The sequence below is a fragment of the Microtus pennsylvanicus genome, chromosome 8, assembly GCF_037038515.1.
Source record: "Microtus pennsylvanicus isolate mMicPen1 chromosome 8, mMicPen1.hap1, whole genome shotgun sequence".
Taxonomy (NCBI): Eukaryota; Metazoa; Chordata; class Mammalia; order Rodentia; family Cricetidae; genus Microtus; species Microtus pennsylvanicus.
Genome location: NC_134586.1, coordinates 15,190,807 through 15,204,755, shown reverse-complemented (window position 1 = coordinate 15,204,755; position 13,949 = coordinate 15,190,807).

Genomic DNA, 13,949 nt, shown 5'->3' with positions numbered 1-13,949 from the left:
CATTTTAACTCAGAAAATGTACTTCAAGTTTTCACGATCAGGATCAGAGAAAGTTCCCAGTGCCATTTCTTCAGCCCACTTTCTGGGTATGTTTTCTTAGTTAGGGTTTCTATTGCTTCAAAGAAACACCATGACCAAAAAGCAAGTTGAGGAGGAAATGGTTTATTTGGCTTACACTTCCAGATCATACTCCATCATTGGAGGAAGTCAGAACAGGAACTCATGCAGGGCTGGAACCTGGAGGCAAGGGCTGATGCAGAGGCCATGGAGGGGTACTGTTCACTTACTTCCCCTGGCTTGCTCAGCCTGCTTCCTTATAGAACCTAGGACTGCCAGCCCAGAGATGGCACCACCCACCACAGGCTGAGCCCTCCCCTGTTGACCACTCATTGAGTAAATGCCTTACAGATGGATCTCATGGGGGCATTTCCTTAACTGACACTAGCTTGTGTCAGGTCGACACCCACAAGCAGCCAGTGCAGCATGTTTGCTATAATTATCATGACGCTGTAAAGTTCTGCCGCATTTGTGTCTGCATACTGAGTGAATACATGGTTTTGACATTTCTGGTGGGGGTGGGGAATATATATATATTTTTTTAAATCTTTGCTGTCACTTTAACTCTACATGTTAAGTCCTGGGGGTTGGGCAGGGAAATCCAACACTCTTGTTATACCTTAAGAAGAAATTATGTGGGCTGGGTGTGGTGTCACATGCCTTTAATCTCAGCACCCCAGAGGCAGAGGCAGGAAGAGCTCTGCAAGTTTGAGGCCAGTCTGGTCTACATGTCGAGTTCCAGGACAGTTAGAAGTACACTTAAAAAAGAAGGAGGAGGAGGAAGAGGAGAGGAGGAGGAGGAGAGAAGGAGGAGGAGGAAGAAGAGGAAGAAAAGAGGAGGAGGAGGAGGAGGAGGAGGAGGAGGAAGAAGAAGAAGAAGAAGAAGAAGAAGAAGAAGAAGAAGAAGAAGAAGAAGAAGAAGAAGAAGAAGAAGAAGAAGAAGAAGAAGAAGAAATAATGATGATGGAGGAAAGAGCCTCCGGCAAGAGAGGGAACTGGCAGAAAGAAGGGCAGGTTGGGGTTGATACTATGTAGGCAAAGCCCATTGAGGACCTGCTGACATTCTCTTCCTTCTGATAGGGAACTCTATCCTTGCCTCCCTTTGTCCCGAGTCTGCATGGTTGGCTTCATAAATTTACATCTCTGAAAAATGCCCTTCTTTTATCTGTACTGCATTAAAGAATCTTTTGTCATTATCCCAAAGTAGTTGTTGCACCCCTAAACATGTTCTCAATAGGAAGTGCTCCAAAAAGAAGGAAAGAGGCCATGGTGACATGCCTATAATCCTAGCACTAAGGAGGCTGAGACAGGAGCCAGCCTGTGATACTTCATCTTTCTAAGTGCATAAGGGATATGGAGTGTCGGTACTTTTCCAGCGTTCCTCTGGAACTCACTCCCGTAAGGGCACTTTCGTTCCTATATGACTTAATAGTGTTACTCAGAGCTCCATCATCTATTGGACTCATATATTGAGCTACATATATGTACAAAGAAAAATAACGTTCTTGAACATTTTAAGCTGACCATAGTGGTGCACACCTATTGTTTCAGCAGTTTGGAGGCAGAGGCAGGAAGATCAGGAGTTCAAGGCTAGGCTGGGCTAAGTGAGATCTTGTCACAACTTCTGCCTACAAAAATAACAAGCTTAGAGTTAGAAGTAGTTCGTTCAAGCTTTATCTAGGAACGTTAAAAATAGGGTGGTGTGAAAAGCAGACAATGAAATCTCAAAATCTCAATTAGCATTTGGACTTACTAGCCTAACCTCTTTTTTGTTTGTTTGTTTGTTTAGTTGGTTGGTTGGTTTTTCAAGACAGGGTTTCTCGGTAGCTTTGGAGCCTGTCCTGGAACTAGCTCTTGTTGATCAGGCTGGCCTCGAACTCACAGAGATTCACCTGCCTCTGCCTCCTGAGTGCTGGGTTAAAGGCGTTTGCCACCACCATCCAGTTTACTCTCCTAGCCTCTTAAAGCTTCCTGCCCACTCTGATAGAAAAACATGCTCTGTTATTGACCAGCACTCTGGCTTGGAGCACTGAACTGTGTTGATAGAAATTAAGATGGACTGTAAGCATAAAATAGACTAAATTTCAAGAAATCAGCATGAAAAAGGAAAACAATAAAAGGCAAGAAGTGGGGTTGGAGAGATAGCTCAGCGGTTAAGAGCACTGGCGGTTCTTCCAGAGGACCTGGGTTCACTTCCCAGCACCCATATGGCAGCTTACAACTGCCGGTAACTCTACCTCCAGTGGATCTGACGCCGCCGCAAAATACCAATGCACAGAAAGTGAAAATAAATAAATCTTTTTCTTTTTTTAAATGTCAAGCAGCTGGGTGTGACGAGTGATCTGCAGCTGTGGGACCCTGGAGGCTGAAGCAAAAGAAGGCTGGAAACTTGAGACCAGTCGGGGCTACATCCTGAGACATTGTCTCAACAATAGCAAGGAAGTCATGATAAATGTTATTATATTTGTTACATGCTGAAATGACATTTCATTTGTTTCTTTTTTTCTTTTACTTTGTATAACTGTGGCTATTAGGAAACCCAAATTGCTTGTGTCCCTGTTTCTGTTAAACAGTGCCACCTTAGAGCCTTCAATCCTGGAACAGGTGCTGCTTCCTTGAACAGACATGCCCTTAAGGGCATTTGTTGCAATTGACAGCAGTTATAGGCCAAGTATAGTGATGTATGCCTGTCTAAGCCAGCCTGGGCTACAGAATGATATTATTTCTCGAGAAAACAAAACCTGTGCAGTTTCACCCAGACCCAGTGTCATAGGCCTACAGCCCCCAAAAAACAGGCGCATGAGACAGGATTGCAGTTCAAAGTTTTCCTGAGCTACAGGAGTTCAGGCCCAGCCTGTGCAACTTTGTGAAACACTGAGTCAAAATCAAAAGCCAAGCCATGACTAGGGACGTAGCTAAGAGTATTTGCCTAGAATGTGCACGGTCCTAGGCCCAATCTCTAGTACTGGTTTCACGCTAAAGCAAACAAATGCAGTTTCATCACAATTTAAAACCTGATCCAAAAGTTTACTTTAAAAAATTTTGTGTGTGTGTGTGTGTGTGTGTGTGTGTGTGTGTGTGTGTGTGCCTTGCATATGCTAGGCAAGTACTTCCCTGGCCTTATTTTGTCTTAAAGTCTTACTATACAGTCCAGGCTAGACCTGAATCACTAGGTAGCCCAGGCTGGTCCCAAACTCTCAGCGATCTTCCCACGTTGGCCTTTGTAGTGCTAGGATTCTATATGTGAGAATCATGCCCATGCTTTGTCAGCTTGTTTTTGAAGACAAGCTCTCCCAAAGTTGACCAGGCAGGCCTTGAACTTGGAATCCTTCCTCAGCCTGAGCCATAGCTGGAGTCACACGGGTGCGCTACAATGTCTGGCTGCATATTGTTTTCTCCATCCGTCTGCACCCCGACATACACAAGAGAAAGTGGTTTCACACCTTCGTTTACACTTTGCAGCTTTACCACATAACTCAGTGCCGTGAAATGAGTCAAGGTTTTTATTGTTTTGGTGCTGGGGAACCCAATGCTGTATTCTCTCTCTCTCTCTCTCTCTCTCTCTCTCTCTCTCTCTCTCTCTCTCTCTCTCTCTCTTCTGTTGGGATTGCACTCTGTACCCAAGGCTGTCCTGGAACACACTGTGCAACCTGACTGGCCTAGAACTTGTGGTGATCCTCCTGCCCCAGGTTCTCCAGTATGGGGGTTACTGCGCCAGCTGAACCGAGGACTTTGTGCACACACTGTACCATTGAGATAAACTCCCACCCCAAGAGTTGCTGGCATTTGACTCACATCTGCCCACCCTATCAGGGAGCCCAACAGAGCTCTCAGAATGAGTAGTGTCAGGACGTCAGACTGAACGTTAGAGTAGGCACATGGGAGTGCTCAAATTTTATTTTAAGCAGTTATGACTCCATCCGTGGTAAACACGAACCTATGATAAATCTGGACCCAAACACTGGTGAGTCATGTATTTTTCTAAGACATTTATTTTTTATTTTAGGTGAATGAGTTTCTGCCTACATGCATTGCATGTATGTTTGGGCCTGCATGTATTCATGCATGTGTGCCTGGTACCCTTGGAGGTCAGTAGAGATTCTCTAGAACAGAAGTTGCAGGCAGTTGTGAGTTACGATGCGGGTGCTAGAAAATAAACACAGGTCCTATGCAAGAATAGCAAGTGCTCTAAGCCACTGAACCGTCCATCCTTGCAGCCTCGTGATGAGTCAAGACTTGTTTTCTATATCTTCCTTTCTCTTTACTGGAGGCCTCCTCCCTTTCTTCTTATTTTAAACATGTGCTTACTTCTTTTCTTTTAAACATATTTTTCATTTGTTTACTTCTTTTGATAATCATTTAAGACACACCTGCAAACCCAGCAGTTGGAAGGCTAAAGCAGAAGGGTCTGGAGTTTGAGGCCAGCTTTGGATATCTGTAGTGACCCTCAGGCCAATCTGTGTTAGGTATTGAAACACTGTCTCAAACAAAAGAAAACAAATGAAGAAAAGAAGTCATGAAAGGATTTAGAGCTTCAGTCTAAAACATTGTATCACATTAAAATCCTGTCAGGTGTGCGCTGCGTTAAACAATGGTTACACTGAACTTGGTCGCTATGATCTTGACCACCTAGTTAGGCCATTCCACATACCAGTGATCAAGGCGCGGAGCAGAGGAGCTATGATTTAATTCCGTCCTTGTGTTTTCGCTTGGTTAAACAGTATGCCGATGCAAACCTCATCCTAATCTATAAACTGTATGAGGGTAGAGGAGATCTGTCAGAAAAACTGAATGCCAAAGAGAATCCGCCATTTATGTTACAAGAACCGTGTTTAATAGAGACTCAAGATTTTCTGTAATTTCTTTGTCCTTTTTTTAAAAAAATTATAGTTGGTCAAACCACTGTACCCATTAGAAGTCAGGGACAACTTTGAGGAGTTGTCTCTGTCTTTTTACTATGTGGATCCCAGGGACTGAACTCAGGTCATCAAGCTTGAGAGGAGGAGACTTTGGCAGCTGAGCCGCCTCACCGGCCCCGTTGTTTTGGGTTTTATATGGTGCATCTGAGTCTTCCTCACTGATACTTAGCCCCATTTGTCTGTGGAGCTTATCTGTGTCTGTGATTGCAGCACCTAACATAGTGCCTGACGTGAAAGAATGAAGTATATCAAAACAGTAATCAAATCAAACTGCTACTGTTCTGCATCAGCTGGGCTGGCTTAACTGTGTGCTTGTCTTGGGTATGAAGAGTTAGCTATTAAATCTGACCTGCCTCTGACCATATGGAGAGTGTCTGAGCATAATTTGGACATGCCTATGACTAGGTCTGTGTGATATGGTTGACTTAGCGCTTTGGGGGTGAAAGGATCTGTCTCACTTGTCACCACAGGTAACGTGTGCAATATGTGTTCATGTGTGCCGCAGGAATGTTAGCCATACCACCAAGTTCTTAGAACATGAAAAACTGATCTATGGGACATTTACAAGGGTCCCATGGTTTTTTATTATTTTAATTTTGGTAGGTTTTTTGTTTTTGTTGTTTTGTTTTTGAGACAGGGTTTCACTATATAGCTCTAGCTGTCCTAGAACTCACTATGTAGACCAGGTTGGTCTCAAACTCACAGAGATACACCTGCCTCTGCCTCCCTAGTGCTGGAGTTAAAGGTGTACACCACCATCCAAGCTATAAGGATCACATATAAACAGGAATAGAAGATACCTTAGATATTTGGGGTACCAGACACCTTGACGTAGATGTCCAGGATTAAACATTCCAGTACACTGTGATTGCTGGTCCCCGTACATCTTCACTCTGTCTGGCCTCTTCTCTATTAGCTCTGATTGTACAAAAGAACCTCCCAGTTGAAGAAGGATGCTTAAAAGAAATCCCACACTAGCTCAGAATTGAGAAATAGATGGTTATTTATTTAGGGGTAGACTCACAAATCACAATCCTCTGCTTGAACAGAGAACAGAAACCGAATCCAGCAGCCAGAACAGAGAGTAGACGCAAGCTCTACATCAGCATATATAGTATAAGAGGCCACACCCAGTGGGCTGGTAACAGGCTGTAAGACTTCCTACAGCACCCAGTTCTAATTTATTATTATTATTATTATTATTATTATTATTATTTGGATTTTTCGAGACAGGGTTTCTCCGTAGTTTTTGGTTCCTGTCCTGGAACTAGGTCTTGTAGACCAGGCTGGCCTCGAACTCACAGAGATCTGCCTGCCTCTGCCTCCCGAGTGCTCAGATTAAAGGCATGCGCCACCACCACCCGGCCTAATTATTTTTTATATATTTATCTTGTTATTTTTGTATGTGTGTATGAGTGTCTTGCCTGCATGTGTATCTGTGCACAACGTTTGTGTCCGGTGCCCGTGGGGGCCAGAAGAGAACATCAGATCCCCTGGACTGGAGTTCTGATGGCTATGAGCTGCCTTGCAGCTGTTGGAAGTTGAACCTGGGCCCTCTGCAAGAAGAACAAGCACTCTTAACTGCTGAGTGAACTCTCCATCCCCCCTCAGTTCTAAGTCTTGAGAGTGGAAGGTTGGCTTAATTAGTAGCCATTTTCCTTTTGGAGGGCAAAGGCTATACTAATTGCCATTATAGGAGGCAGGAGAGACAGCAGTTCACAACCATCCACACCTCCAGCTTTAGGGGATCTGGAGGCAGGCATACATGCAAGCAAAACACTCATACCCATTAAATAAATAGGTAAATAAATAAATGGTGTGTTTGTGTGTGTGTGTGGTGTGTGTGTTTACATACACACATATATGTGCGTGTGTTTGTGTGTGTGTTTGTGTGCGTGTTTGTGTACATAAATATGTGAAGGGTACACCCAACTGACAAGCCACCTTTTAACTTTAGTTTCTCTTTTTTTATGGCGTGTATCCCGGACTTGGAACTTGCTGTGTAGCTGAGGTCGACCCTGAAGTTTTTATCCTCCTGCCTCTGCCTCCCAAGTGCTGAAGTGACAGTCATGTCCCACCATGCCCACGCACTTCTTAAGGGCTATACTGACTACACAGACAATGACCAAAACACCTGATCATAAATGAAATGGTAAATTCATATTATTATGTTGTGGGGAAAAGTTTAGCAGGTAAACTGTTGGCAGCTTTGGAGTTTAATTAAATTTCTAAGGATTAAGCTGCCCTTGGTGGTGAATACTTCTAACCCAGCACTCAGGAAACAGAGGCAGGTGGATCTTAGAGTTTGAGCCCAGCCTGGTCTACAGAGAAAGTCCCCAGACAGCCAGGGCTACACAGAGAAACCCCATCTCAAATATATATATTAAATAATAATAATAAACAAAAAATTCTGTGGGTTAAAACTTTATTTAAATATCTTTAGAATTATTTATTTTATGTGTATGAGTGTTTTGCTCACATGTATGTCTGTGCATCACGTGCATTACTAGTGCCTGCTGAGGTCAGAAGAGGGTGTTGGATCCCTTGAAAGGGGAGTTATGGATGTTTGTGAGTTACTATGTGGGTGCTGGGAACTGAACCCAAGACCTCTACAAGAACAGGAAGTGCCTTAACAACTGAGCTGTCTGTAGCCCTGAGGATTAAAATGCTTGGAGGTATGTTAGAAGAGTAGGTTACAGAGATAGCTGTGGTCTGGAATACGTGCAGCATTGGAGCTGATGGCTCTGTCCTGGTGGTGCCCTCCATGTTGTTTAAGCAGAGCCGCAGTCAATTACGTTCCTGCTTCCTGTGTGTTCTGCTCAGGGCAGAGTAGGGAATTCTATCTCATTACCAACCATATCCTGTCCTCCTGTGGCCACAGAGGGCCTGACTGTTTTGGGTATTTCTGCCTTTTCAGTAAAGAAAGGCAAAGACTGGGTGGTGGTGGCGCACGTCTTTAATCCCAGCACTCGGGAGGCAGAGGCAGGCAGATCTCTGTGAGTTTGAGGACAAACTGGTCTACAAGAGCTACTTCCAGGACAGGCTCCAAAGCTACCGAGAAACCCTGTCTTGAAAAACCAAAAAAAGGGGGGGAGGGCAAAGAAAGTTACTCTGAAGTAACCAAGTTACATAGGTCAGAAAAAAATCTACTTCTGAGTTAAGGAAAAGGCAGAAAGTAGTACTTTGCATTTAACCTTGGAGCTATCCAATCCACAGCAATAGATCTGAAACAGACACCTGAGATGCAGAGAACAGTGAGCTCAGCATTAGTGGAGGCTTTGGTGGAAACTCAGTACAACCAGGCGTGGCACACTCAGGAGGATTACCACAAGTGTTTCAGATCAGCTCGGGCTACATTTCAAGGTCCAGTGCTATCAGTGGCTACATAGTGAGACATATCTCAAAACAACAACCAAAAACTAAACAGAAACACCATGTCACTGCCCTTCTGATGTTCTAAGAGTCTGTAATAATGCCTTACACTTTATTTCTGTGGGCTCAGAAGGTAATATCTTCTGTGATTAGCTAAGAGAAACAGCTGCTGGAAGCCTTCTTTTTTTTTTTTTTGTTTTTTTTTTTTTTTGTTTTTTTCGAGACAGGGTTTCTCTGTGGTTTTGGAGCCTGTCCTGGAACTAGCTCTTGTAGACCAGGCTGGTCTCGAACTCACAGAGATCTGCCTGCCTCTGCCTCCTGAGTGCTGGGATTAAAGGCGTGCGCCACCACCGCCTGGCTTGGAAGCCTTCTTTATACACCTTCGATCCTAGCATCTGGGAAGTAGAAGGAGGAGGATCAGGAATCAGAGGCAGCCTCAGCTACATTGGGAGTCCAGGTCAACCAGGGCTACATATGACCTTGTCTCAAAAAGAAATTTGTTTTCATTATCTTTTTTTTTTTTTTGAAACAGTGTCTTTTACACATGTGGTAGCTTAAATGTAATTGGTCCCCCCTAAACTCACAGGGAGTGGCACCCTTAGGAGGTGTGGCCTTGTCGGAGGAAGTGTGTCACTGTCAGGGTTGGCTTTGAGGTCTCCTAAACTCAAGCTACACCGAGTGTGGACAGACTTTTTCTGTTGCCTGTGGATCAAGATGTAGAACTCTCAACTCCTGCTTCCGCACCTTGTCTGCCTACACCCAACCACGTCCCACCACGGACTGAACCTCTAAACTGTAAGTGAGCCACCCCAATTAAATGATTTCCTCTAGAAGAGCTGTGGTCCTGCTGTAGAAACCCTAACTGACACAGTACACCTAAGCTAGGCCAGACTAATCGCTAACTCATGGCAATCCCCCTGCCTTAGCCGTCTAAAGGTTATAGGCATTAGCCACCCCACTCAGCTCTCTAAAAAAGTTTAAAGCCATTGTTGGCACAACAATGTGTTACAAAATGTAAGAACCGGAGCTAGGAATGGTGATACACGCCTTTGATCTCAGCCCTTGGAAGCAGAGGCAGGAGAATTGGGAATTGAAAACCAGTTATATGTTAAGCATTGGGCCAACCTAGGCTATATAAAGTCTTGTCTTTAAAAAATAAAATCTAAGAAAAGAAATTGACAGCAGCAGTGTAAAACCAATCGATGAAATTGAAGAGAGGTAGTCAATATGGGGAACACTTTTCTTTTTCAATGCTGGGAACAGAACCCACAGCCTTGTCACACTAAATATGCTGTCTTCCTATAAGCAGTTCCTCAGCCCTATGTGATGTTTTTAATACTATTGTTCCCCTAGAAGCACTCACTGCTGACTTCTGTCTGGCCTGCTCCCAAACTGCTCTCATGATATTAGGCCCATCGTCTGCTTCAGCTAGTGTGTTGGTTTCTTTCCCATGTAGGTATACCCACGACTTTCTTCTCAGCCTTCCTCAGTAAACTTCTACAGCTTCCACTCTCCTAACACGATTCTTTCTTTCTTCAGTTATTTAGTTGGTTAGTTTTGAGGCAGAGTCTCTGTAACTCTGTCTGTCTGTCCTGGAACTCACAGAGATCCTCCTGCCTCTGCCTCCAGAGTGCTTGCATTAAAAGCATGCACCACTACACTCTGCCAACATTTTTACCAAGATCAACTAAAAACAAGTGTGACTCCCACCCTTCTTTTCGCTAGACCTATCAGTTTCTTCTCTGCCCCCTGTCCCCCCACCGCCACCCTGCCTAGTCTTTTACATGGTCTCTGGGTCACCATGACCATGGGTCACAAGTGGCCTAGTGCTTACTGCTTAGGGTTCTTTTTTTAAACCCCTCTGTGTAATTACATCCTGTAGCTTGTTGAAAAACAAAACAAAAACACCAGGGTCTCATTTGCCTAGGCTAGCCCTGAACTTGCGATGCAGCTGAAGAAGGAGAATGATCTTGACCTATTGGCCTCTTGCCCTCACCTCCTGCTGTGGTCTGGCTAGTCCTATGGTGTTCCTGTCACCTATGTGCTCAGAATGTCCACATTTGTATTTCCAGCATAGATCTCTCTCTACCCTGAATGCCACCAAGTGCCTACTTAAACTTCCATCTGGGTGTCAAGAACCTCTCCAATTTAACATATATTTTTTTTTTAATTTTAACTTGAAGCAATCCTCCTACCTCTCTGTCTTCCCAGTACTAGGATTCCAAGTGTATGCTACCATGCTTGGCTCAAACCTAGTACATTTAAAGCAAAATTTGTTCTTCCTTCAGTCAAACCCAGCTTAGTAAACAGCTTCTTTTGTGGTTTCGGCCAAAACTTCCCTCATTATGGTCTTCTCTCTCTCATACACAGCATTTTCCAAAGCTTTAGCAAATCCCGTCAGCTCTCCCATCTCTTCCCATCCGCGGCTACCACCCTAGCTAGGCTGAGCCTCCGTGCCTAGGGTGCTGTGGAGTCTGCTAGCTGGTCTTCCTCCATCTTTCTTGTCTCTTTGAAGTACTTCCCACTCAACAGTCAAAGGGAATTGAAGTTGGCCAAAGTCAAATCGAAACTCTGCTCAAAGACTTCAATAGGAATAATACTGATTTTTTTACCATGGTCTATGAATTCTACGTCATCTGAACCCCTGCTTTCCTCTCTGATCTCATCGTCTACTACCCCGCCCCCATCACTGTTTCTAGCTTATTAGCTTCCATGTTGTTCCTCAACCACCCCAACGTGGTTCAGATTTGCTATTTCCTCTGCCTGGAAGACAGGAACTCCCATGGTCTATCCCCTCCCCTATTCAGGTCTCTACTCAGACGCCATTTTATCGAAGAATCCTTTCCTGTTGATGCAGCATGGGCCTTCGTTCCTCTCTCTCCCTTCCTCCCTCCTGCCCTCCCCCAACTTGTCTTTTTGTCTTTTTTGGCACTCACAACAACATGACGTATTACGCTTATTTATTTGTGTATTGTGTGCCTTCCACACTTGAGTGTAAGCACCATTCCATGACAGCAGGGACTTTGCTTACTTTTGTTCTCTGCTGTGTCCCCAGAGAGTCTGGCATCTGCTAAGGGCTCATTAAAAATTTAATGAATAAAGAAATGAACAAATAATCATGTGAATGATTATTAAGAGAGACTGAACAGAAACAGAGAGTGGGGAGTTTCCAGGTTTTGTTTGTTGCTTTTTTTTTTTTTAATTTAGATGTAACTTTGAATAAACTGAAGATTGAGGTTAGAATCATGGGAAATTTTCTCTGTGTTTTCTCAATCAGAAGAAGAGAATAGAGTTGAAAAACGTGGATTGGTGGCAAGGATGTCTGTTATTCTAAGTTCCATGTTTCACTTACAGATGTGAAAAGTGAATTATGTTCATGCATTTAAATTCATTTTTTATGTTTATTTCTATCTGCAGGACACAGGCAAGACTGCTCAGCTTGCCTTTGTTTACTACATTTTCCTTGAAATTATTTTTTCCTCTAGCTAAAAATGGCCATTTTTTTTAAAACCCTGACCTTAACATATTTAAATCATTTCTCTTTTTCTTTCTTTCTTCCTTTCTTCCTTCCTTCCTTCCTTCCTTCCTTCCTTCCTTCCTTCCTTCCTTCCTTTTTTGGTTTTTCAAGACAGGGTTTCTCTGTGTAATACCTCTGACTGTCTGAACTCACTTTGTAATCCAGACTGACCTTGAACTCAGAGATCCACCTGCCTCTATCTCCTGAGTGCTGGGATTAAAAGTATGTGCCACCACACTTGCTTGGCCTAAAAATTTTATTTTAAAAACATTTTTGTATTTATTTAATTTTATGTGTGCTGACAGAGGTTTCTGTCCTGCCTGGTCCCTCAGTCATTCAGTCCCAAAGAAACACACAGGGGCCTACATTAATTATAAACTGGTTGGTCTATTAGCTCAAGCTTCTTATTAACTAATTTTTACATCTTACATTAACCCATTATTCTTGTCTGTGTTAGCCACATGGCTTGGTACCTTTGTCAATGAGGGATTCTCCTCTTGATTCCTCTGCGGCTGGGTGATGACTGCAGACTGAGCTTTCCTCTTCCCAGAATTCTCCTGTTCTTGTTGCCCCACCTCTATTTCCTGCCTGGTTGCCCTGCCTCTACTTCCTGTCTGATCTCCCTACCTCTACTTCCTGCCTGGCTACTGGCCAATCAGTGTTTTATTAATAATAAAACAAGTGACAGGCCCATGTGTCATGTGTGTACGAATGCTTTGCCTTCATGTATGTATGTGCACCACACTCATGTCTGGTGCCTACAGAGGTAAGAAGGTGTAAGATTCCTTGAAGCTAGAGTTACAGGAAGGAGCCTTGAGTTGCCAAGTGGATTCTGGGAACCAAACTTCAGTATTCTGCAAGCGCAACCAATGCTCTTAACAAATGCAAAAACTCTCTACCCTTTGGTTTTGGTTTTGAGGCAGGGTCTCACTCTATAATCCCAGCATAGCCTGTAGCTCACTATGGAGCCCAGGCAGGGCTCAAACTGTGGGTATTCCTGCTGTCTCACCCCCCCCCCCCACCAAGCGTTAGATTTACAAGCACAAGCCACCACTCCATGCTAACCTCTTCTTACATCTAATTTCCCTCCACAGATTCCACTTTTCTTTCTCTAAGGATCTGAAAAATCATCTGTGTGGGCATGTATAATGTGGGGGAGGGGCACATATGCCAGGATGTATGTGTGGTGTCAGAGGGCAGCTCTGGGGAGGTGGCTCTGTCTTTCTGCCTTTATGTGGGCTCTAGAGATAGAACTCAGCCCATCAGGCCTATGAAGCAAGCACTTCTGCCTGTTGGGCCACCTCCCAGTTCTAGACCGTCTGTTTATGACTCGGTCCCTGTTAATTAAGCCAATGTGGCCTTTGAGGGGGTGCAATGTGCAAGCCCGTCAAGTCACTGCACCTCCTAAAATGAACTCTGCATTTGCCTCCAGAAAGGGGGTACCCTAGTCTGAGAGCCTTCAGAACACTTAGTCCTCTATTTCAGAGTTTCATGTACGTAAGATGGTCATCGTGTCTGCATCAGGACTGTGGCCATCGCGGGCCCAGCTGTGACAAAGTCAGAGGAAGTGGTTCCAGTTACGAAAAGTACCGTGTTAATTGAATGCCTGGGTCCACAGAGAGAAACCCATAACGCAGTAGTTTGGAGCAAAAGAGGTTCTATTAATATAGGACTGTGTCTTTGAAAGTAGCCACAGGGAGTCAGGTCTACAGGGCCCTGGCCTCTGTTCTCTGACCATCATCGCGTGTTCTTTGTCTTCTCTTCTGACACTTGGCAGACAGATGTTATCAGCATCTTCATCACACGGACTGAAGATAGTGTTCTTAAAAGGGCACTCTCATCCCAAGTCCACATTACCTTATTAGTCTTGAACTCACCGTGATCTGTTGCCTGTGTGTGCAGCTGCCTCCCAAATCACCCCCTCCCCCCGTGTAGCCTCTCTAGGCTCCTTACACCCAGCCTTTACTTTGCTGTCAGACTCCACTTCCTAAGACAAAGATCTCATTGTCCAAGACAGTTTGGGCCCCTTAACGGTTACTTCCCTGTGCATAGCCAAGCTGGAGGCACCAGAAGGCAAGTGCAGC